Genomic DNA, 26,581 nt, shown 5'->3' with positions numbered 1-26,581 from the left:
GGCTGCAGCTTACAGAGGGTCTTTATTTTATTTATTTATTTACTTATCACCTTTAAAATAAATGGCCCTTTAAATACACTGGGGCTGAATCTATTAAGAATAGTTTCACAATAAAATCTGTAAAATAATGATGAAGACTCATTCTGAGTGTGAGGGCAATATATTCACCATTTAACAGCTATTGAATATGCCATAATAATAGAAGCAGATGAACAAAAAGATGTTGAAAAATGCCCACTCATCTGCAGCATTTTGTATACAAGATTAAACTTCATGATCTACTTTCTTGCAAATTTAAAATATGGATCACAAATGTAGTCTGAAAATCTGATGGAGTTCACAGCTCCATTAGCTTCTGCATTTTCTTCTGAGATGTACATAATGCATTTAACCTAAAGAGTTCATACCGCAGTAATATAGTACATCTGCAAATGTGTTTGAGCCAAGGTTTAATGTTCTATATGACTGCATCTCTTACTTTATAATTTTTAACTACTGTATCTTAATCACGCAAGTTGATATGCTAATTGTGGATCCTGTTTGAAATGTCAGGACTCAGAAACCCTGAACAAAATGGCTGAAAACAAAGGAGAACAAAAAATTATAAAACATAACTCTTCTCCTTTAAATGTGTTTTTGTAGGGGGGTACTCGCTTCACCATCTGATGTGCGGGACACTAAACATATATATATATATACATACATATATATATATATATATATATATATATATATATATATATATACACACACACACACACACACACACACACACACACACACACACATATGTATATATATATATATATATATATATATATATATATCAATGAGATTGCCATACCTTGGAGGAAAGGGAATATTAGGAATGGCAATCTCAGACTATGTATATGTAAGTCTGGAATTTCAGTCATTCGGTATCCTCATTCTGGGGTTAGGGATTTTGAGTCCTAACATTTTAAATGGTCAATATTAATTATAATGATAACTGTGCTTGTCTATTTATTTATTTATACTTTGTTGACTGGGTTACTCTGACTAGGCCACCAGCCTCTTTTAAGAGGAGACCCACTGTGATATTTATACTGACTGGTTGGAATTTGTCCATGGCACAGGGGAAATTTAGCAATTCACATACCAATTTATGGATCAAGGCATTATTTTATGATCCTTAACTGGGTGATCAAAAGTAGTCAAATATTCCACTTACTAAGTCTGCAAGGCGTCAGCAAGTAGAACATCTTGAAAAGCTGGCAAATTTGATAATGCGTGTTAAAACTGAGGTATGTAAATACACAGGTATGCACTTCTAGACAGGATTCTGTTTAGTTCAGCATGACATTTATGGAAGTGTAGATGTGAGTTGCAAAAGATAAGAAAATGTATATGAATGTACAAAACAAAAATGAAAGTTTAAAACAGAAAAAAAATGTCTTGATAATTAAACGTATACATAAATTATAAAAAGAATGTGAAAATAATGTATGAAGAGCAATGCAATAAAGCTGCCCTACTCTTTTTGATAAGTGGAATGGATCATTTACATCCACCTAATCTAAAACTAGCTCATGCTGATAGGACCTCTATTTAACAGAGCAGGAAAGGCAGCACTCCTCTTATGCAGCACTGCAGTGAATCTAAGTACCTGGTGTGGCACTAGAACCCAAAGACGTCTGATTTTCCAACATCAAGGGTGAGTGTACTATCTATAGAAATAAGCTCATGAGCCTTTGTATGTCCACTCAATTAAAAAAAAAAACATGTAAATAACTGCTGATCCTAATTTTAAATACAGAATCATTTTCCACCAAAGTGGGCAAACTGACAAATCATAGCTTTTTTTCCTCCAACACTTCTATGAAGGACCCTGTCTGATGGTTCCACTACTACCCAATCATCCCATTTGTTCCATGGCAGCAAGAGCTAGGTGCCCGTAAACTAGGCAGGTGTCCTTTATACCATTCTTTCTTTCCTAGAAATATCCATCATCCAATTTGTTCCTCCAGAAGTAAGATTTTTGGTGGTAGGGAGAAAAATAGCTGCTGGGTCTTATAGAGTAGTCTCTCACTTCAGCTACATAATAGTGTTCATCTCATGAAGGTGCAAATGCCTATGTACACATGCACATGCACACACACACACACACACACACACACACAAGCACACATGCATGTGCGCACACACACAAACGCACACACACACACACACATACACACACGCGCGCACATGCACACACACACACACACACGTGCACACACACACACACACACACACACACACACACACACACACACACACATGCATGTGCGCACACACACACAAACGCACACATACACATACACACACGCGCGTGCACATGCACACACACACACACACATGTGCACACACACACACACACACACACACACACACACACACACACACACACACACACACACACACACACACACACATACATGCACACACGCACCCACATACACAACTTTCAACACTGCTTGTCAGTACATGCTCTGCAGGTTGATGTTATGACTTCCTGTATTCCTTTCAGCTCTGGCTCGTCAGAGCTACGTCTTTCCTCTGCAAATGGGTGATCTGGCAGCTGCTGCTTACTCCTATCCTCCTCATGCTGTCTGCCCAGTGAACAGTACCGGTAATCTGACGCAGGTTGTCTGGACTTCATCACTTTGCACTAAGGGGACAGGTAAAGCCACAGCCTTTTAAAATATCACAACTGGTATAAATGCAAATAATCAGGCATGCAGACTATCTTTATGTGTAAATATTACAGTGATAAATTTGATAGGTAATGAAAAAGGTGTAGGGAATCCCATTAGTATGCATCAACTGACCAAAGCTAAGTATAAATTCTGGAGTTTAACATATTCACTGTTTTGCTTTATTGTGTTAATTATTAATTGGTAACAGCTACTTTCTCTTCTGGAAGTTTAGGTATGGAAATGTGTTATTGTATTGCTTTCCCAGTTTCATGACTCTGACTTTCATAGATATGTGTTGTGCGTTGTGACAACAACAATCTGTATAACCAGCCCATCAAATGAGTACAAAAACAACTACAAAAAGTGCATGTTTATCATTCACGTCACTAACTACAGGTAAGCAGGAGCACCATTTTTATTTTCTTCTAGAAATCTTGTGTGTAGCATGATACACAAGGGTTACAAATGAGTGGGAGGTGTATATAACACACAACACATAAAAAGACACAGATCAGGAGAGTGCAAGTGCTTAAGTGAGGCTGCTTTATCCTGAGAAGAGGAGCCATATAAGATGATGCGATGAGTGTACATCTCAACCACCACATTTTCATGATGTTTTAACTTGCACGGCCATATATTCATTTAAAAAGTAATCACTTGTATCTCTGTAGTGGAAAAAGCAAGCAGAAATAGTGAAACAAAACTAAACAATAGCTTTTTCTGGATGAGGCTGTGTCTTAATTTCAGATCACACTTCTCCCTATTCTGATTGAAAAAGCGTAATGATGTTGCCTTTAATCTCATTTGACAATACATTCCAGTCCTGGCTATGCAGATTCTTTGTCTACAAACAAGGATATCTTTGTTACCTTGAAATGCAGAACATGCGGGGGAGTGACAAAAGCAGGTCTTTACTACATAATTAGGATACTGGATAGAAAGAAGAAACACACATGTACTGAAGTGTATAGGGTAGAAGACAAAGATAAAGAGACAAACAAATAAATACACTACAGGATAATATAAAACGATACAGTACCATATAATATATACACATCTACATACACAAATAAATGCATAAGCAATACTTCTTTATTAAATTACAAGTCCCTAGCTTCTGTATAAATGAAAGAGGACTTTCCTGATCCTGAACGAAGATTATTTAAAACAATTTCTTAAGAAAGAAATTGCCAAGTTTTGCTGCAGTTTGCTTTCAGAAAACATTCTTGCAACAACAGATGCTCTACTTCTGTGTGTGGTGATTATTTACAGTAATTTTTTTTTAATTTTTTGATTGAAATTATAGATATTCTCACTACTTTTGTAATGTACGGGGGTCACTAAATGGATAAGGCAATGACTTGAACCTGTTTACGTTGTAGCGTACAACAGTAATGACTTATTATTTTTGCCTCAGAAATGAGATATGATTGAATTAAAATGTGAGGTAATCATTCATAAGATATATCGCTCACCTGAGCAGTTATGTGTACATGAAACAGAGAACACACATATATATATGCATGTATACTTTAGCCCTATAATTTTCAATACATGCCTTTTTGCTTCTGGTTTATCCTGACCCCCTCACACCACAAAAAACTTAATTTGGAATTTTTTTAAATCTGATTCATTGGAAAAAGAAGCAGTTATAGAAAAAAATGGAAATTAAAAAGTTAAAAGAAAAAGAAACATTCAGTGCTAACTACTTCTTGATGCCAATACATTTTCATAGTAGATTGCAATTATTTCCCTTAAATAAAATCATAGACAAAGGTTATATTTGTGAAACAAAATTCTTGAAATGTAATGTTTATGCACATCATTCAATATATTTTCTGTACTTTTCTTTACCTGCTCTTTATTTTACGATAGATGTATAAAAACATGGGCATTATAACTGACATTTGCCATTACACTTAGCATTGTCTTCTTTCATCACATTTCACCAGAATCATAGATACCACTGTGTAGGCTACTGAAGAAATGAATGTACGACTGTCAGGGGAGGGAAAATAGAGAAGCATTACAAAAGAATCCAGCAAATCGCTAGAAAATCCAGACAGGATTCATAAGGTTGATGATGCTAGTTCAGTAGCACAGAGGTAGGATACACATCTGTGCCCCTGGTGACACAAACCATCCAGTTGCTTGGGCACAGACACTTAATCTGAAACTAGCAGAAGGTGGTTGCTTCAAACAGCCTGCTCTAATCTCCTTCCCTGGGTGATGTTTGGGATGAGATGCTGAGTGGCTAATGCACAGTCTACAGGTTGTGCAATGCCATGGCCTGTTAAAAAAAAAAAAAAAATCTTAACCAGCAGACATGCATGTAAGATTGTGCATTCTTCTCAATGATTTTATCTTTCTTGACACTGGGTCTTGCCCAGAAGTGAGAAGTTAATGATTCTGAAGCTGCATTTCCTGCCCCACAAAGATACAACCAAGAGTTGCATATGCACCTTTGCAGAATACAAGGGAAGTTCACCTTAACCTACCTATCCTCTTGCATGACACAGAAGTTAAATACAAAGGATTGACTGTGGCTGCAGAAACAGATACATTCAGAATAGGGATCCATTACAACTTAGAGACATGAGAAAAGACAGAAACACTGAGGAAGTGATGTTATTAATTTACCCCTTCCTCATACATTATTTTAATAAACTACCAGTCATTTTATTTTATTTATTTTACATTTGTTAACGGGGGTGTCTGACTGAGCCAAAAAGGCCCTTTTTCAGCAGAGGCCCAGGGAGAAAAGCTCCACATAGAACAATTACTGACACATTTGGATATTTAGACATGATCAGTATACACACAAATTACAATAGACATGTTTTTACAGTGGTATGCAGCATGTCAACAGTTACAGTGGAGAGAACAAACAAGAAAATATTAATTTAAAAATAAAGGTAATTAATAGATTTGTGGTGTACAGCTGAAATTTGGAACATAAGTAGAATACATACATAGTACACAGGTACAGTACATATATTGTACCTTAGCCAGTGTTTGTGAGTAAGAGTAAAAACTATTATCAAGTACTCTAGGTTTAGTATGTGTACTTTATCCGCTTTCACTAGCCTAGGGAACAGTCATGGCACTGCCAACTTTGCCTGAGATGTTGCCTAATGAGGTTTTTAAAGGAGGATTTGGACAACGTGTATTGTATGCTAGTGGGGAGAGAGTTCCAGTTTTTAGCCACTGAACTACTATATAGTGCATCTCCAACGCTATTGTAGCTGTTGATGACTTCTAGTAGTAGTTTGCTTGATGATCTAAGAGGCCTTTTGGCTGAGTGATATTGTACTAGGTTTTTGAGGGCAGGACACTTATTGGAGAGGTAATAGCTAGAGTGACAGAGGCAGAGCTGATTGTAGGTTAGGAGTTTGGGCAGTTCAAGCCAGTGGAGCTGTCTCAAAGCAGTACAGTGATGAATTCTATACAAGCAATTTGCAGCAAAGCGGGCAAAGCGGGCAATTATGTTATAGCAGGCTTCCATTTTGCTTAGTTCAGTTTTGTTGAGATGCATAAAGTAGGGTGGATAGAAGTTGGGAGCGAGCAATGGCTGATCTTGTGTTGTTGGTAAGAAATGGTTTGATATGGTAGAGTGATCCCAGTTTGGCATGTACTTCTTTAATAGTTAAGTTGAGATGACTATCAAATTTTAGGTGGGAGTCTATGGTTATTCCCAGTAGCTTAGCCTGTGCCACTGGAGCGATTGGAGTAGCATTTGTGGAGTAGATAGTGAATTGATTGTTATCAGTGTTTTTGTTAGAACTGGTTATAATCATAAGCTGAGTTTTCTTTGGATTGAGGATAAGTTGGGTTTGGTAAGGTAGTTTTCAATATCAGAGAATGCTAGTTGAGTTGTTTGCAGGAGGGTGGGAATGTTTTGTGCCGCACAGATTAAGGTAGTATCATCTGCATACTGAATGATAGTGCATGCTGTGTGGAGGTATGGAGGTAATTTGTGAAGATTGTGAATATTAGTGGTCCTAAGACAGAACCCTGTGGGACTCCTACAGTTATGGGCAGCTGAGGAGAGAGAATTTTCCCATTTCACAGCTTGGTGCCTGTCAGTTAAGTAGCTTTGGAACCAGGTAAGAGTGGAATTTGATAGTGATATTGGTTTAGTTTGTTTAGCAGGATTTGGTGTGAGACTGTGTCAAATGCTTTGGACATATCCAAAAAAAGAGTTCACACCTGCAGGCCTTTGTTTTTGAGACGGTTTACTGTGTCTGTGAAGCAGAGGAGGGCTGTAGGGGTACCATGGGCAGGTCTGAAGCCATGCTGAGTAGGTGACTGGTTGTTGCTGTCTAGGAGATATTTTAGCACCTGGATATGGATGCATTTGTCTAGGATTTTGGCTAGGGGGGAGAGTAAAGCAATGAGTCTGTAGTTATTAAGTTCAATGAAAGTCCCGCCTTTATGTATGGGTGTAACATAGGATATTCAGCATTCATTTTTTATTCAATGCTCTGAGTGATGCAATGTGCAGCACACTGTATGACAATAAATTTTATAAAGGCAGAAAATGTAAAACAGCTGGCCTTCTGCTGGTGATCTGTACAGTTCTGCCTGTTATGCAACATTTGCTCTTCAAAGGTCAGCCCACAAAACATAACGATAGTCTGTTCATCCAGTGCTAGTATATATGTAATTTATTAATTCCAACTGCTTCAAAAATCAAAGATTGTCAGGGCAATGAATTTTATTGGAAAAATAAATTCAATGAGGCTACAGATCCTATTTTAAGAAGACCAGAACTAATTATTCATAGAATAAAAACAAAAAGTCAATGTGTGACACATCATATTAAGGACAGAAAGTCAATGAAGGGCCACAGCTCAGGCCAGAAGGAAATGCATATCTATTCATGCAAGGAAATAACTGTTGTAAACAAATGTTGCATAAATATTGTTTTATCCCAATTAGGATTTAAAATGAAAGGTAAAACACTGTGACATATACAGTTTAGCCACTATTCATACTCTCTGAGCAACAAATGACTTGTGAATGTTAACCAAGTTAATATCTGAAAACAAATATTGTACACAGAGCATCTTTTATAACTAGCTGCAGTTTTCCAGCAACTAGTAAAGTCTTAAATTGATTTACTATTTTTTTCACACTGTTGTCATGTCAATTAAATATAGATGCAAATATTAGCGAAATTAATGAGTGTGTCTGCGTGTTTGTTGGTGTGTGGGGGTGTTATGGATGTCGGTGTGTGGAGGGATGCAACAAAATCTAATGGGTACAGTTAAAGACAGTGTATGGGTGTGAGGGATGATCTTATGAGCCAACACCCAGCGAGTAAAAGCAGGCATGACACAATGAAATTATGCACACAAACAAAGCACATTTCTCATCTGTACATGTCAAAAATCAGACCCTAACATGTAGGTCATTAGGCAGTGCTGGCCTTTGTATATTAAGGCTTATGTGTACGGAACTAGGCAGAACTAGGGACAGTACAGAGGTGAATAAGTAAAGTGGTTAAAGGTTTAGTCAAAACAGAGCACTGGGTCTTTCTAGCTGGACTACAAGTATTCCCCTTTGGCATGGCAGATAATAGCAATAATGCAGCTTCAGGATTCAGTTTAGAAAGGTATTCATCACATCAGTAGAAAGACACAGCCTTGTTTGATGTAGAGATTGCGAAGGGAAAGTCAAAAATAGGTTGAGAAACACAGGAAAATGTCTACTGCTCAAAAAAGAGGCAAAGGCTTAGAGATGAATGTTAAGAACAAAGTGTGCCAGTTTCATTAGTTGCGCCCTCAAAGATAAACTTGAGAAATATGCTGGGTGAAAAAGAATTACTCTAACAGGAATGATGTAAGAGACTGTGAGACAGCTGTGAGAATGAGTCCTCTTCATCCCCTCCAGTATGTGTGCACATCCGTGTGTCAGACAAAAAAACGCTTTGTTTAAGATGTTAATATCAGTGCAAGATAAGTAAAGAATGCTGAGACATTATGGTTTCATAAACCATTCCCTGTTACCTATAATCTAATGAATTACTTAATTAATAATGAAGTCTGGTCTAAATTCCCCCTAACAGTAATTTTTAAAATGAGTTTCAAGATATTATATAATTTCCTAATGCCATGATTTAATTAACCAGTCCGTAGATTCTGAAAGAGAAGAGCAGACAGAGGTGTAGAGAAGGAAAAAATGACATTTTCACCTTAGCTTAGCCCGTTTACACTACAGCTGCCAAATTCTCATGCCAAAAACTACATATTTACTAGGTTTCTCAGAAATAGTCCTGATACTTGGTACTTGGTGTATCATTTTTTTTTAAGCTAGATTTTTGTGAAGCTCCTAGAAACAGTCCATCAATAATTGAAAGAAAATTAGACTAACTATACATCAGAAAAGTGTCTTGACAGATGAGTGACACGGTGTGGAATTGTGGAAGACAGAAACATCAGAAACAGAAGTCCCAGCCTTGCTAACCCTGTGACGTCTGTACTGAAAAACAAAGAAAGAGCAAGAATCCGTTTTCATAAGCTATTTTACTTTAAATAATGAGGAGCCTACTCGAATCTGAAAGCTTTGAAGTTTATATGAAACTACCATTCATAAAACATGAGGTCAGGCTGTAGGGACTCCAGTCATGTGGGTCAATAACACCCCTTTGTTTAAAAAGAAGGCAGCAATAGAAATCAATACTAATATGAACAGAATGACCAAGATCAGATAAATATGTGTTCAAAATAAAACTCACAACATATAAGAAAAATGTGCAACGGATATGCCAAAATATGCCAAGACTGAATTTTAAACTAAGCCAGAATTCCATATATTCAAATTATGAAAAAAAATCAACAACACTGCAGGCCTCGTGCACAAGTCACATGATATGGCATATAAACAATTAATGTCATGAGGCACTGGAGACTGCTTTGTTTCCTTATTTGTGATCATTTCAGCCTTGAATACAACAGAAAATCTGTAGATAGATTATCGGCAGTGTCGAATTGCTGCTTTGGAGGAAGGGCTCCATGTCTTTTTCATGTTGGGTCTCCTCCCAAATAATCAAAATCAAATTCTAGTTTCCCTGTTTTAAGATTTCTATTACACTGGTCTGACAAGATCTTCCTCAAAATTTCTTAGGATCCTAAGTTAAGAGGCATACTGATGTCATGACAGTCTGTGGCTCTTCTTGTCAGTTTGATTCCATTACCTTTCTAGGTGCTGATTGCAGGTAGCACAAATTATAAATTTATAACTCACTCCCACATAGCTTTTGTGAAAAGAAACATTTCTGCCCCTGTAATAATTTAACCACCTTCCATCTCCCACATTTCAATCAAACTGCATTGCTTACATGTAGCCACAGCCACAGTTCATTCAAATTGTCTATTCTCTATCAGCTCTTGACTTCATCTTACAGACATTTATTTGATTTGTTGACTTATAAATAATGAAAACACACGTCAGTGAACCATCCTAGTAGAAAGTAGCACTGCTGTGTAGAGCACACAGTCTGCGAGCAGGGTATCCTGTGAAGAATTGCAGGAAAGTCTAAATGAGAATAACAACATTTCAACATTCAGGAAGGCCAAGACAAACAGGAGTACCAAGGATCATCTCTGAAAATTGGCAAGTCACTCAATATAGTAAAAGTAGTATGTGGAACTCCACGGCAAATGAAAGTTTGACAGGGGCCGCATCACTTCTTTTCTTTGTAGCAGCATTTGGGCTAATAATTTTCTGCTCAGATGCTCAACATTTGCACAAAGGATACACTATTTGTACCTCCCAGAATCCCTTTAGAAAAATCCAATCAAAGTATCGTGGGTTGGTAGCTGGCATCCTGTCCTTAATTTTCTATAGTATTCCAGCTTGACCAACCACTTTAGTTTTAATGTAGGGGTTTCAAAAAAATAAAGACTTCAGCTTCAGCCTTTCACGTCAGTCATTTCTTCTTTGATTACTTATAGGTGTGTTCTCGGTTTATGAGCCTTCATTCAAGCATGTACCTTTTCTGCTTTTATAGGTAATAATCCTTCCAGAACTCATTGTTTCCTTAGCTGCTATTTGGTTCTAATATCATTTATTTCCTCACGCTCCCAGTCCCACAGAGGATGAAAATATTTCACACAACCTTTGGAAGACACAGGAATCTTGTTAGGAATAACAAAAGTCCACACTGTCTTCATATCACATTGATAAATGCACTGGGATTACATAAAGGGTGAAGGCAGCTTGCAAAGCCTTCTGCTGCATAATACAACATACAGTTTGTTATGCCTCTCTGAACAAAATACATAAGCCTATCTCCAGTGTAGCACAAGTATTAGTGACAATTCAGGGAACGACAGGCACTTCACTTAACCACAACCACCACAGCTTGCCATATAATGTACTGGAACGGCAGGAAAATGGGTGGACTGATTGTACGTGTGTGTCAACAACAGAGGTTACATTCCCCCTTTAGATGCACTTATACTATGTCAGGCAATGAGTATTATGATTCTGTAGCACTTCACTGGATACACCTATAACTTCCTTGGGAATGAGACTGCAGTATGGAGTAAATATGCTAGCAGATCTCTGGTGTGTACTACAAGACCTTTAGTTATACATCCTCCAAGTCAAACGTCTCAAAAAGAATATTCATGGGAGGTTTATTCCTGTTATTGTTATTACATTTTCCGTGACTTTTGTTCTTGCTTTCTTATATGATGACCTTTCCTATGGCTATAAACGTATGTGTTCTTACACATTAAAAAAGGCTACACTGCTAAACACACTTATGAATGCAAGTCACACACACTAGTGTCACTTCTTTTGCCTTTCTTATATACAGCTGCATTCCTCACTCTTTTCTGTAATAGCCCATCCATCCATCCATCCATCCATCCATCCATCCATCCATCCATCCATCCATCCATCCACAACCCCCTTTTCCCATTTTGCACACGGGATTGGGGTGTCACTTCAACAGTGACAATCATCAAGAGCCAAGGTTTATACCACCAGGTGGCTAGCACTACCAATGTAGATTCTCCACACCACACACTCACATGCATAATTGCACCTATGGCCAATTTAGAGTGTTCAATCCACATACTGCATGTCTTTGGAGTGTGGGAGGAAACAGGAGCATCAAACACAGGGAGGACATGCAGACTCCACACAGAAGGCACCCCAGCCAAGAATTGAACCAGTGAACCCCTTGCTATGATGCAACAATTCTATGCACTCTGCCATGGGGTGCCTTCACCTTTAATTCTTCTTGTGTTCATGTTGAGTTCTTTTGTACCTTTCACCCCTTACATGATCTTCAGTCCCTACAATGCCATTCCTTGCAAACCTCACAAACTTCATTCCACTTATGCTAATTAAATTCAAAACTTCTCTTACGTTCTTCTCATGGGGTGGGAATCATTTTATGCTGCATTTCCAGTATGCATCTTAAAATGTATCATCAACAGCACACTTCTCAAATTTTGTTGCTTGATTTTTGTCCTTCGTTTCATACCACTGTGTTACCCTTTGTACTTCTGTTGGTAATCTAAGGCCTTATTTTTCTTTATTCTTTTGTTAGGACTGTCTTCCATAACTGTGCACCTTACTATTACATATTGTTTCATGCACTTGAAACAATAACCTTGCACATAACCAGCAGCCCAGCAGCTTTATAATAGATTGCACCAACCAATATTTCCATTACAAATGGCCTACAATGTGTACTATCTCTTCTACCATCCCATAATTTGCTATTTCCCAGATATGCATTGACAGATTTTTGGAGAAACCTACTCATGCATTCACTGTTATCACATGAGGGAACAGTAACATTTGTCATTCAGTTTAATATCTGCCCCCTTTCTCTAACATTTATCATGTCTTATGTGCCCCATTTAAATTCCAACATGATTTCTTCTGATTTTCTTTCTGAGCTAAATAACATGGCCCTACTCTAACTCTCCTGTCATCTATAATGTTATTAAGTTTATTATTTTTGTAATTCTGCACTTTTGTACGAGTCGGCAGTGTAAGCATAATTCCTTCCTCACATGCATTTCCTTAGTCGCAGTTCATATTATACAAATCAGATCTTGGTGTAGAATCCAGGTGACATCAGTAACCCACTGCCTGATCTGCCTGCTAATGAAGTACTAGTGCGCTAGAATTTTCTTGATACCATAGTAATCTAATACATATTAATAATCCTTTACTCTTCTGGGTACTTCCACATAGCTTTTATAATCTAATACATGCTAATGAGCCATAATGCTGCTAGGTACTTTTTATATCGTTATTAATCTAATTCAGTGACAGCAACTGCAACATGACCAGCAAGAACAATTCTGAAGCAGTCATTGTTCGAAAAAATATATATATAAATTACAACAGAATGTATGTCTGTGGAAGTATCAGCAAATACTATTACATGTATTTTCAAGCAGTCGTCTCTAGAAGAAACGATTTTGCAGAATATGACTCAAGTGTCAGATAGCACACTCCTTGGCATAGTTTACTAAATCTACTAACATTGTAACTGTGTAGAGGTAGTATTCATGGACTTAACTACAATAGAATTAAACAAAGATTATTACAAAAAAAATACTGCAAAGGATGGTAAAATAAAGGTCAAAAGCTTTTACTAAACATTTTCAGACTCAATAGGCATCCTTCAAGGACTTGTCCTTGCTGGCTATTGTGCTGAAGTGTTATATTGTTTAATAAAAGCCTTTCATGTACATTGCACCATCCTTTGTGGTAATTTTGTATTAGTACTGATGGACAACAGAATTACAGATTGTGGTAATTCTTAGTACTCAGCACAAGCTGTGACCCTGTATAAGTAACAGATGCTGGTGGTGGGGAAGAGATGTAAGATATAATTACAGATTTTAGTAATTATTAGTACTCCGCACAAGCTCTGACCCTGTATAAGTAAGAGATGCTGGTGGTGGAGAAGAGATGGATGATACAGTTAAGACTTTTGTAATTATTAGTACTCGGTACAAGCTGTGACCCTGTATAAGTAACATATGCTGGTGGTGGAGAAGGGATGGACAATACAATTACAGATTGTGGTAATTATTAGTACTACTCAGAAACAAGTTGTGACCCTGCATAAGTAACAGAAGCTGGCGATGGAGAAGAGATGGATGATACAATTACAGATTGTGGTCATTATTGGTACTCAGAACAACCTGTGACCCTGTATAAGTAGCAGATGCTGGTGGTTGGGAAGAGATGGACGATACAATTACAGATTGTGGTCATTATTGGTACTCAGAACAACCTGTGACCCTGTATAAGTAGCAGATGCTGGCAGTGGGGAAGAGGTGGATGATACAATTAAGATTGTGTCAATTATTAGTACTTAGCACAAGCTGTGATCCTGTATAAGTAACAGATACTAGCGGTAAGGAAAGAGATGGATGATACAATTAAGATTGTGGTAATTATTAGTACTCAGAGCAAGGTGTAACCCAGTATAAGTAACAGATGCTTGTGGTTGGGAAGAGATGGACGATACAATTACAGATTGTGGTCATTATTGGTACTCAGAACAACCTGTGACCCTGTATAAGTAACAGATGCTGGTGGTTGGGAAGAGATGGACGATACAATTACAGATTGTAGTAATTATTGGTATTCAGCACAAGGTGTGACCATGTGTAAGTAGCAGATGCTGGCGGTGGGGAAGAGATGGATGATACAATTAAGATTGCTGTAATTATTAGTACTCAGCACAAGCTGTGACCCTGTATACATAACAGATGCTATAGGATGGGAAAGAGATTGACTATACAATTACAGATTCGCTTTGGATGCTGCTTTTTAAAGAGTTCTTGGTACAGGTGATGTGCAAAAAGGGGATAAAGGACTGCATACTTTCGTCAAAAAGTCCCATGATTTCAGAATGTTCCTCGAGTAACAAACTGGAAAGGCATAGAAGCTATAATACAGCCAGGACTGCAACACTTTATCACATCTTCAAACTGGTTCTGTAACAGATTAATGACTAAATTCCTCAGTTCTTATTTTTTATTCTGTGAGTATAGGTCTGAAGGAAATGTCATTCCTTTTGCTTCAGATAAATGAAACACTGCGAAAACAGTGATTAAAAAGAGCTAACTGGATAAAAGCACAAAAACAGTGGATTAAAATGATTTCCTACACCTCAATTTTAAATAAAAATGACCGCCACATCCAAATTTCTATCACTGGGAAACTTGTAAAAAAAAAAACGAACTAAAATAACAGATTGAAGAATAGCTTCCATCTTTCTTGAGAACTGCATTGTGGGTGGTTAACTGTTTGAAGAATTTTGTTAAACTTTAATAGAGCATAGTAGCATCATGTGAAATAAGTACCATGATGTATTTTGCTCTAGTCCATTTTTATTAATGTGGTACATTTTTAATAATGAGCTTTCTAAATGTTTTATTGATACCACGGTTCAAATAAATGTTGTGTTTTCCTTGATGGTTTCATGTTGCATAGGGCTCCATAGCATTTAATGGGCATATCAAAGTGCATGTGTACTTTTACGTCTATGAACACTTCACACATTTTCCCTGAGTTGATTTCATTGAGGTTAAAGATTACCTTTAATTTTCAGTGACATCAGTAAAAGAAAAATAGGCTCACAGGAGGTTACTAGGCTAATGGCCCTAAGGCCCTTATATGTCTAGCCAAGTTCAACCTTTGTTACCTTAAGGGTCTAGAGATATGATCTATGTTATAAGCAGATCTAATTCAGCACTGATTGCCCCTATCCAAGATGGACAAGGGGTGAATTTGCGGTTTCCCATTCAATTGTCCAAGTTGCGGCTTAAGAAGGGTTAACGGGGGGCTCTATTTAGCCTGTCACAGGTTGCCTCTGAGTAGTCTATATGATACAGAGTATAATGACAGTGCTGGGAAGAAAGGGGGAAAATGGGTTACGAATGGATGGATGAACTCACTGAGTACACCCACAGCACATAGAAAAGTCCTAATTAAAATATATAACCGAGCCAAAAAACATAAAGCTGATACAAACTTCAACAGATGTAGCTAGCTATTTTTTGCCCTTGTCCCTTGGACTCAAGAAGGAAAAAAAACTTTTAAACTGTAGTAGCAAGCAGCTGATATACTTTATGCCTCAAATGGAGTGCTACAGAACTTTAGTTCTGACTGCAAATGTAATATTGACATTTCCTTCCGAATGTCGGTATGTACTCGAGACTCACCTGGATCTGCCAAGTGCATCCCAGGGCAGCTGGCCCCTTTCCCTAGCTATGCCTCTGCTAACACACTATAAATAATAAAACAGCATATATGAACAAACAATGCACTAAGGAAGTATGTCATCAGATGCAGTAAAACCCTTTAGGATGAGAAGTTATCTAAATATATCTGGAGGCGCTCCGCATGTAGTTTCAAGTCACAACATCCTTAAGTGGTGTGTTAGTTACCTACCCTGTGCATAAGCTGTACTATATCTCATCAAGAAGTAAATGGGCAAAGCTATAGCTGGACAAAAAGAAAATCAGAGCCTCCTCTAAATGAAAAATAAAAAAGTTGTTTTTTTCTTTTAATTCTAATCTACTATCAATTAATTTTCAGTTTCATGGTTCACATATTCAGACAGTCCAAGTACTCTGCTCTACAGAATTAATTTCCTTTTACATTCCTTATGGCACATTTGAGTCAGTGCTACAGCTGAGAATGTGGAATATTAGATAGTTGCTTTACAAGGCAAAGAGACTGAATGACAAACTGTAGTAAGAGTACAGTTCATCTGTGGTGACTCAGACAGCAGGAAAGTGCTAGTCAGAAGAATTCCTGTAAAAGTGGGCTTGTCATTTTAGAGACAGAGTGATATAAATCCTGGTCAGAGTAAGGGATCATTTTCAGAAAGCAGCGTTCAGTTCAACACTGTGGACAACTGAATATTGTAGCTAGAGGTTATTAAGTAGGCAAGCTGTTGATTATATGCAAGCACACATGAAACACTTGAACAGTTACTGGTGCTAAGCCAGCAAAAATCAACTATAAGTATGCTTGATTGCAAAGTGCTTCTACACTGGTGTTCTACAAGTTTTTATGACAAACAGAATTAGACAATCTTGAGTTCATTAGTGATAATGGTCACTACAGTCAAGGAGTAAATAATTCAAGACACTACAATACAGAACAATGAAGTATTATGGCAGGCTACAGAAATGTGACATCCAGCACACTGTTTATATTGGACAGTGTTAAGGCTCAGGGCAATAAGAGGTCAGCACACTACTGTATTTAATTTACTCAGTTAATTCACATTAGAAGAGTTTTTGTTTTTATTTCTCCCTGTGAATCTCATTACAGTTGCGTACGCCACTTTTTTTATCTGTTTTTTGACTATCAACAAATGGTATGCTACCGTTGAAACACAGTACCTGTGTTTACACGCTTTCTGATCTTTTTACAGAATCGTGCCCTAGGAATACTGTAATAGTAGCAGATGTTTTGTTGGGGGGGCACTATACCTCATTATGGTATGCAGGATAAGGTATCAAATATTCTAGTGTGATACATTATTATTAGTACCGTATTTCCACTTTAGCTTACTCACAGACAGTAGTAAATAATACTTGAAACAATATGGAATAAAAAGTTAGGCACTTGCTGTAATGATACATCTGCATGGGCAGATTTAACTATATCACCTGTAGGACAAGGCTGAGAGATTGTTACTCAGTTTGGCTCATAAAAACGTTTGCAGGATATTTTAGCCCCCTCCCTTTCCCATGATCCCCAGTACCAAAGTCCGCCTGTCTAAAACTTAGAAGACTGATAGCCAGAACAGCCATGAGAAAACCATAAGAAAAGACAAATACTATCCTCAGAAAGAACTGTGTTAATGGATATCTACGCAGAGGATGATGGTGGGGTGAACGGTAGGAGGGGGGGTAAAACTGCCAGTGCAGATATTATTATTAATGTAGGTACTTAACTATTGCATTTGATGTTGAATGTTTCAGCTCCATCACTTCTAGAAAAGAGTCTCAAGCCAAAATTCCTGATGGCTCATCAAAACAGAATATTCAAGATTATAGCTGTTCTAATGTCTGATCTTGACTTGGATATCAAATCCAATTTATAATGTCTTTCAAAGGTAATCATTGACACTCATGTAGAAGCTGGGCAAATTTCATCTACTGAAGCATTTTTTGAAAAAGACTATAGACTTGGAAATGTAAGCATTGATGTCATTTGATAAGGGCTTGCATTACCTTTTTACCTGTACTAAGAAAAGAAAACACACACACACACACACACAGACAACACACACACACACCAACACACACACACACACACACACGCACACACTTTAATTCAAACTGACACGAAAACACAGAAGACATAAAAACAATTATTTCAAATTATCAAAACTGATTAACAAAAGAAAATAACACTAAATAATAATAATATATTGATGACTTTTAATTTTATAAGTATCCAACCAAATAAACTCTTCCAGCTCTCACCTATGCATTGTATATCTTTGCTTTCAACAATGATGGGGATATATGACCCCAGGTCTGGTTATATCTCCTTATATAGGAATTGATTCTCTCGTCATTGTTTGATGGTCACTGATGTTGTCCATAACTTTCCTCCCCACACTGATAGCTTCTAAGACTTTATCAGATGCCTCATACAGTGTCTGAATTATTAGGAATACAGATTTTAGCTTTGTGTTCCTACCCATTGTTATCTGTCCAAAATCCCTAGTATTCAGGTTGTAAGTGTAGCCTGGTGAACTCCAAAGATTACCTTAACTTACATTTTTTAATTAATACCTGGCTAAATACTGCATACATGGATGTCAAATAATGTAAAGAATTCAGTGCTGTGACCAGTAATCGAGTGGGCATAGTTAAGGCCCCACCCATCAACTACATGGAGCTTACCAATGTGCCTCTGTCATTAAGACCTGTCAGGAATGAAGACAATTTTCAGTTGTGTGACAACAAGTTCTCTGAGACTTATTCACACCCACAGTAATTAAATGTGATCTACTTAATAATCTGTGTTTATTGTGAAAAGCTTGGGGGGGGGGGTGGAAGTGACACAATGGTCTAATATGTTTCTATCTGATGTCTGCTATTAAAGAGTGTATTCTAATGACTGACCGTGCGATCTAGGATAATGCTTAAAATAAAGCCTTTTCAGCAGAGAATCCCACTCAAAATCCTTTAACAAATAACTTGACCTTGCAATCTTTCAAACTGTAATGACTCTAGTAGTTAAATAAATATAAGAACACAGAAAAGTTAGTAAGAAGGAATAGGCTATGGAGTTTTAAAACCCATATAATAATAAAAGTACTTAAGCCTTTTAGTCTCATAATATCATTGGATCGAAATTCATTTGCAATCCACAACTAAAATCATTATTAAATTCTACAAAGAAAATTACATTCTTTCAGAGAACATGGGAGTAACTAATGCACATACCTCTCAACCTACTAGAGTAAGAAATCTGGACAAAGCCACAAATAATGGGGGAACAAAAGCCCAAAATTATGGACACTTTTAAAATATTGCTCTTATAAACTTAGAAAGTTGATAGACTGACAGGTTTTGCATTAGCATTAATTTTTCTGAGGGATATGAAGTCTGAAATTCAAATGTATGCCATTATTTTCTGACTTCAGCCCTCAATGATTAGTCAGTGATTTGCCAAAAATAATTTTTTTTTGAGAAACAGGCCACAAATATAAGGCAAAAATGTGGACAGTCTGCAAAAATCTGAACAGTTGAGAGGTATGCTAATGCATGATGGATAGGGAATAAAAAGATATTCACACAAAAGTAGTGGATGATACAATAATTATAATTTACAGCAAAAGGACACTGGTAAATTTCATTTATTTGTCTGCCTGCTTGTGCCAGGACTTTATATCCTGCATGAGTAAGCTTATAGTCTCTATTATAAGAGCTGGCAGAAGGTATAGCACATTTTTATACTGAGTAACCTCAGAAAGCTACATTAACACTTTATCAGACATTTGTGAGCCAATATGCAGATGTTTCTGAAAGCGAGCAGATATTATAATACCATTAATGACTCACAGCGATTCATTTACACTGTACAGCTGCAGTCTGGTAAATGAAAAATCTTAAAAGCAGGGTATGTGAACATGTTAATTAAATATAGATACACAAGCAGGAATGGAATATATTTAAACAGAATGATGTAGCTCAGAGCAGAACCTCAGCCTAATTCATGTAAATTATACAGTAACTTCACTCACTGAATTAGTGGTCTGAGGCACCTTCCTTATGCTAAACTAAAACAGATCATACTGTTTGAAAATTACAGCAATATATTCCAACAATCAGTCCCTTGAAGACCTCAGCACTATTAAGCAATGCTAGTGGAAAAAAATACATCCATTCAGCAAACATAAAGAAATATACCATTCCAAACAGTCAATATAACATGATTTTATTGAGTTTTCTATTGTGTTTCTTAAGAATGCAACAATATTTTCATTTTCCTGACCTCCTTTTATCATTTTAAACAGCAGCTTCCTAGCTCACACACATTGACTCTGGTGCAATGTGTGGTCTGTTACGGTTTCTTAACAGTTCAATGAAGTCTCCAGTCAAAGCAATACTTAAAAAAGGAGGCAGTATGACCCAATCATGTCCAAAATTTAGAAACAGATTAACCCCCTCCTTTGATACATTCTTGCTGTTTAGAATCTGAATGCATAGTTAGCAAATTATTAGCACATCTGATATGTGGCTGCATACTAAGCCCATGTTAATACTGTAGGGTTTGTCTTAATATAATGTACAATTTTATCTTTAAAAGGTGTAAAACTCATACTCCAACATCTAGCTAGTAACGACACTAAGGCCTTGACAATTTGCTTAGAAGAAGATGAATAGCTGAATCTGAGAAGAAAGGCAATGATATGAGCACAGCTGGGAAAGACAAGACTGGTTGTGACCTTCTGACTATGATGCATGTACTGGCAAGATAAAACATAAAGACAAAGAGGGACAAGAGTTATAGTGAGACTTGCTTCCAGCTGGACAGGTCTGATCCCAACACAGCAGGAAGGCATACTTCCATAAGCTCAGGCACATGTGTGATATGTACATTTCAGTAAATAACTAAGATGTTCTATCCTCAGTGATCTACACCAGTAAACAGTAGTGAATGAAGGGTGCTGTTTTACCTGGGTAATACAACTACTTGCAGCACAAAGATTTGACCCCCTTATGAAGCACAGATGGCATTACTTCCCCACTTTCTGTACAGTTCTCTTGGTCAGACAAGCATGACACTTCTGCACTGAGGGTCTTGACATCATACCCTGTCTGGACTTAGCCTTGGGTATCCACAAACTGCTCCCTTACCACTTACTACCAGGATTCAGGCCTCTGCCCTGTCTGCAAATTAAGTGAGGAAATTCAAGGCCATATTTAAAGAAAAAACGCCCAAATGCAAGAGAAGTTTACTAATAACTACTACAAAAATATCCGTCAGAAGTATGCAAAACAATAATTACTTTAAATAACTGCTGACTCACACAAGCTGTACGTCTACAGTTCTGAATCAACCCTTCAAAAATCCATACAAAGCTTTTCTACCATTGAGTTGTAGCTTTGCATAACAAAAGTGGGTGCTCGATTCTCATTTCTTGCACACTGTACACTAAGCAATGCATTCATTTGGCAGATAAAGCAATGGCAGACCTTAAAACATTACATTCCTGTTCATTTTATTTTTAACACTGTCCTGTGTGTTGTGTAGAATTGTTCAGTTGACCATAACCCTGACTATCTCTAGCAAGCTGCTGTGCTGCAGTGTGCAGTCATCTTCTAGGAGGCACTGTGCTATACTAAATCACCGTGTGACTTAATGTAGCGTGATGACTCTGCAAATTATTCATTAAGACTCCATTAGGATCCCTTTTTGTAAAGTGCAAACTGTTACTCAGTATTCCCTGCTGTCTTGCTGCATTACTTCTCCAAGCAACAGGGTCAAATATTCTGCATCTGTTTGTTTTGCATATTGGTTGAGCACATCTACAGCTCCCTGTCATAGTGTTATCTATAAATCCTGTTTCTCCAACATCAGTGAACTTACTTGCCTCATTTCCTTATGTGTTGGATAACTGCCTGCTACAAGTTGGTCACTTGTCTTCCAGCAGTTCAAAGCTTAATCATGCCAAAGGGTCTAGGATTTCTTATCAGATATGGGCGGCACAGTGGTGCAGCGGTTAACACTGTCGCCTCACACCAAGAGGTTCTCCAGTTCGATTTTTGGCTGGGGTGCCTTCTGTGTGGAATTTTTAGAAATAAGAAAAACATTAAACGCCTTCTATGTTCAAAGGATGGTTTTCCACATCCTATAATTAGTAATAGGAAAGGAACAGTTCAATGTGGTAGGTGTGCAGCTTGCAATAGTATTGACAATGGTACTTCTTTCAAACATCCCACCAATGGCAGAGTATTTCATTTTTCGTGTTATGCCCATTGTAACAGCCAGCATCTTGTGTATCTTGTTACTTGCCAGCATTGTTCTGCTTACTATGTTGGGAAGACTGATCAGATTTTTAAAAAACGTATTTTGAGACACTTATGCAACATCAGGAATAAGGATCCTAAAAATGCCCTTGCATTGCTTATACTGAACTTTCCTTCGCATTTGTTTAAGTTCAAAGTTGTTGAACTAACACAAATGAGTATGAGACAAGGGGATGTGTTTAATCAAACCAAAATAAATGAAATCAAATGGACAATAAATCTTAGAGCTGACAGATTACCTGGTTTGAATGCGGTAGTTCCTATGAGACCGCTACTAAAGAGCAGAAGAACAGTGACTGGCTCTTTTTAGGGCCTTGTCCTCTTCTTGGAACTGTGATAGGAAGAGAGCTGCTAGGCCTAAAAGGAAAGGCGCTGTCACAAACTGAATTCTTGATTGGCTCATCTATAGTTAAAATGTTTGAGTATACCCCTTTTTCTACTACATGATCTGATGAAGGAACTTTCCAAAAGCGCTCATCATCATTTGAAAACTTTGGGGTTATTGACTTTATTGATCCACACTCCATCATTTTAAAGGATTTTATTAAAGAAAGATTTTAGCGGTTTATACGGCTCCTTGTTGGTGTTGTTGGTGTTTTGCAGATTGTATATTTGGTTGAGGTGGGGTAGTAGAGTAAGCCAATTTACTCATGTATGGGAAAGTTAAGGTTTCCAGACATCTGTTGTTGGAATTCTTACTCAGTTTAAAGACTGACATTTCAGCTAGCAGTACATGACTGTCTACCCCCTTTACCCTGTAACTAATGTGGACTCTTATGCTAAACTACCTGAGCCTACATGTTTCTTTATTGTGCTGGAGTATTATAGGCCCTGGAGATGCTGAACTTGCCAAAGCCAATTCTGAGAAATCCAATGCACACTCACTTTCACCATAATAGAAAATAAATTTTCAGGGGTATCAGAGCATTTATTTTCCCTAATAAGTTGTATTCACCATCGGTACATATTATAAAAGCAACTGTTTGGGTACAATGCCTGTGGCTCTTGCCTTGTCAGTAGCTTGTTCTTTTCTGACTGATTTTTCCCATAATTTTACTTTTGCCTTCTGCCACATTCTAAGATGCAAAGCACATGCATTGTCTAGTGGGTGCAGAGAAATATTTAAATAAGAACATTTCACCGGCTTTCAAAAGGCCATCCCTAATGAGTTGACATTTTGGGGTTCATAGAGCATCTTTATACTTCTCTCTTTCAAATACGGAATTGCTTTGCACCGAGCTTAACCTGGTTAGTATTACTTTTCCAGTGTTGTTGGATGCCAACTGCCGAGCAATAAACACCACACAGTCTCAGATTCATCAGACATTAAGACATAACAGCAACAAGATGTTGCCCTTCAGATTAGCTAAGGGTCATAATGCACAAACTACACATATTAGTGACTTCTGAGTCTTTTGCTGACATCTGTGTCACCCAACTGGACAGAAATATCTAGATCAACAGGCATGACAGTGCAGTGAAAAAAAGAAAGTAGAAGCAAACATGGCCCTGTTTTTCAAGACATATTTATTTATGTTATTCTTGTGGCTGCAATCTTTCTAAACATGTCATAGAGATGATGATGGAAATGTGTTTGACCACATTACATACGGGAATAGTCTTTAAAACTTGTTTTAGAGGTGATCACTAAAAGGGTGCTATAGGCAATGTGTCTGGCCACTTCAGAAAGTAGTCCCCCACAGCTAAAGAACTTGTCTTGGATTTCAAGAAAATCTGTCCTCTGGATTATCTTTCTTAGCTATTGGGGGATAGGCATGAGAACTTTCAGGATTTGCAGCTCAAATAAGTCTTATGCAGCTGATCTCATCTTCTAGAAAATCTAACAGGTATTTTAAGGATTGCTTAGCCATACACTGAATGCCATCACCTAAGAAGAATGGTAAAAGTGTTGGTGCTGCAAAATGTTATCAGTGGCCAGAATCCATCAGTGACGGGCAGCAAATATCTTTTCCCTCCTAATGTAATATTATGTGGGGACTTTGCTGAAATATCCAAAGATACATAACTTCCTACTAAGGACAATGTTAAAATCTTCTCTGATTTCCTACTGCAAATTCAAAATGAAGTATGCTTACCAAAATAAAAGACAACAAAAAAAGCAACCTAAAAGCTGAAGAATGTAGTAAGAGTACTACAAAAACTAGACCGAGGATGTGCTTCTAAGAAATCAGTGCAGAGCTACTACAAAAATATAAAGGAACAATATTTTTGGGACAACATCAGAAGCACGAGTATCTCTAAGCACTTTTTGACAGAGCTTAATAAGCTTTCAGGCAAAGCATAAAAAAATTAAAAAAAAACCACTCCCTCTTCTTGCAAAATCAGACATCAAAGTTTTGCATACGATTCCAATGCAAACTTTTTAAGATGCATAAATAACATCCCACTGACATATGTAATATGCACACACACACACACACACACACACACACACACACACACACACACACACACACACACACACACACACACACACACACGGCACACAGTTGCAGACTGACCTAAGCAGCCAAATGGGTAACCATTTGAAATACTGGGACCTGCTACAGTGAGTCCCAAAATATGGAGACTGAATATCTGAAAGGTACTTACATATACCGTGTCAAAGATGCCTCCTCTTAGAATATTCACTTTTTTGCCGAGGTATGGTAATCTTGGAGTTGGTATATATAAGTTCAAGAGGTGAGGGAGGTTTGACCCCCACATGGGGGGGTTGCAGGGGGCTTGCCCTCAAAAGAAGTTTTAAGGAGAAAAGAGATTTTTCAAAATTCTCTCCTCTCTTGTGTTTTTGGTCTTTAGGTTTTTGGTTTGACAGCACTCAGCATTTCAAGTGCCGACATTTCAATAGGGAGCCATATAAATGCAGCTCTGACATCAGTAGTGAATGTACCCAATCCCTTTTAAATGGCTAGAACAGAGTGCTATCATAAACTTATACGTAAAGTCCCAAATGAGAGTAATTCATGTTCTGATGGTATTTGGCACACGTTTTTCAGCCTTGAAAGAATGCCCTGACAAACACATTAGTTTATGCAGGTAATAGAGCTGTCAATGTCTCTGGCTTTTCCATGAACCAAAAAGAATTTGATATGATCTGTGACTTAATCCTGGTCATTCCAGATTCCCAGACCAATATGTCTCCTCTCTGTGCTCCTACCAGAAATATATTGCTCCGATTGTTACAGTCCTTCTTATTTTCTGATAAACGGTGCTTCAGTGGAAATCCTAGGAAAGCTTAAGGCCTCTTTATTTAACATATTTAATTTCATCCTCAAGCTGCACCTCCCATACCTTACTGCATCCTATATTCACAGACCTCAGGATAGCAACAGTTAATGACCTTTGGTTACTATGACACCATCAATAGCTTGTCAGTTTTAGGAGCAATTATGATTACAATATAATACCTGTGCAATTATAACCACATTCCAACCTATGCTGTCTGGGGATCTTTAAATGGCCACTTAAGGTCTGTTTATTAATGTAGTGGTAGTACTTCATCCCCAGAGGGAATGAATACACCTTTTAGCAGCACAAAGTTTCTTCTGTTTACACCATGGCCCTTTTTTAAACCATCAAAATTCTAAATTTACTGAAACTCACATTAGGTTAGGTTAAGAATCCCAGGTATGCTAAATATATTTTTGTACGTAAGTCATATTGTGTTGATTAAACATGTACACTGAATGTACAGTGTTAATGGATTCTGTGTTTTAGGCTCTGATATCTATACATTTCCTTCATGCATTTATTTTCTGCTGGCCAGTTAGTCCCAATAGGCTAGTGGCCTCTTTATTTTGTTTGTTCATGACACAATCGATTTACAGCCATCTAAACAACACAGTAAAGGGTCACTTGTGTCAAGAATACATTCTGAGTGATTAAAATGCATTCAGACTAACCTCCATGCTGCACAAAAATTAAAACTTGAACAATGCTATAACAAAGTTTCTAAATTTGCAAGACATACCCCTTTCAGGATCCACTGTTGTACAGCACTGAAAAGCCTTAGTTGATTAAAACTGCCACATCAACTAACATAGTCACAACTTTGTACCACCAGTAAATTATCGGGCATCCATATGCCTGTCTAGCACTAAAAAAAATTCTAGACAACTATGTTCCCAATTGGTCATTCTGATCCAGTGACCAAAAACTTCTGTCTGTCTACAAACCTAACTAATCTGCTGGGTATTGTCTGTAAAAGGTTGCTAAGGCCTGGAACTCCTTACCTGTATCTATTAGGTCTATATCCTCCCTCTCATCTTTCAAAACCATTCA

The sequence above is a fragment of the Protopterus annectens genome, chromosome 8.part0, assembly GCF_019279795.1.
Source record: "Protopterus annectens isolate FY-2018-M chromosome 8.part0, PAN1.0, whole genome shotgun sequence".
In the NCBI taxonomy this organism is placed as follows: Eukaryota; Metazoa; Chordata; order Ceratodontiformes; family Protopteridae; genus Protopterus; species Protopterus annectens.
The sequence above is the reverse complement of the archived record's forward strand: the minus strand, read 5'-3'. Positions refer to the sequence as shown.